Genomic DNA, 1,364 nt, shown 5'->3' on the forward strand with positions numbered 1-1,364 from the left:
CCGCACCTGGCGCCCAACTTGAGTTGGTGAGTTCATATCGAAATCCGGGAACCGTGGTAATTTGTCGGCGAGGCGGACAGGCGACTGTCCGTCAGTATCGGTAAGAAAAGACGTCGCAAGACATAGTCAGATATTTTATTAAGAATTATTTTAAGTTCATTTTCAAATGCTTCGTAGACAATGAAATGATCCGTTCAGTATTTAAAAATAAATTTAAAACGATCATAAATATAAAATTTGGTTATGAATACTGCTCTTATAAATCTGTCTGTTAAAGTGGCCAATGATTTTGACGTAACTTTAATATTGATGAAATAAATTAACTTAACTAAAAAAGTAAAAAAAGTAAAAGTTACTGCGTAAAAATTAACTACCCAAGTAGGAATCGTATAAGTTTCGCTAGTATGGAAAAATGACACGATTCTGGGTCGATACCGAAAACCGGATGTCAGGTTTTGGTACTGGCTCAGTACAGGGCCTAATATAAAAAGAGTGGCATTCAGTTGGACACAGTACAATTGGACACGTTGCAAATGGACATGGTGCAAATGGACACGGCACTTGACACACGGTTCAATTGGACACGGTGCGTTTGGACACAAAACTTTTGGGCACCGTTGTTTTTGGACACAAAAGAAAATGCACGACGTTCAGTTACACACCGTTCATTTGGACACCGCTTAGTTGGACACAGTTCAAGTGCCCACTGTTCACTTTGACACAGAAGGATGCTCACTGTTCACTTGGACACCGTTCACTTGGACACCGTTCATTTGGACACCGTTCACTTGGACACCGTTCACTTGGACACCGTTCAGTTGCCCACTGTTCACTTGGACACAGAACGATGCGTGCTGTTCATTTGTACACCGTTCACTTGGACACTGTGGAATTGCTTGTCTGTTCATTTGGACACAGAAAAATACGCACTGTTCACTTGGACACCGTTCATTTGGACACTGTTCACTTGGACACCGTTCATTTGGACACAGTTCACTTGGACACCGTTCAATTGGACACCGTTCATTTGGACACCGTTCAATCGCCCACTGTTCACTTGGACATAGAAGGATGCGCACTGTTCATTTAGACACCGTTCACTTGGACATCACTCAGTTGCTTGCTGTTTATTTGGACACAGAATGATGTGCACCGTTTATTTTATCATCATTTAATTATGTATCGTTTGTTTATGCAATGGATATGCAACTGATGAGAAATAAAAAATAGTTTTGTAGAAAATATTTGTGTCTTTATTTCGTTTTATCACATCCAACCACAACGCCATATGCCTAGAGATATTCTAGAGACTCTATAAACAACGACATATGATTGGATGTGTCCGTTTGTCAATGTGCGCATCT

Source organism: Odontomachus brunneus, unplaced genomic scaffold, assembly GCF_010583005.1.
Source record: "Odontomachus brunneus isolate Ranch 3 - 2012 unplaced genomic scaffold, Obru_v1 Obru_scaffold_120, whole genome shotgun sequence".
NCBI classification, from domain to species: domain Eukaryota; kingdom Metazoa; phylum Arthropoda; class Insecta; order Hymenoptera; family Formicidae; genus Odontomachus; species Odontomachus brunneus.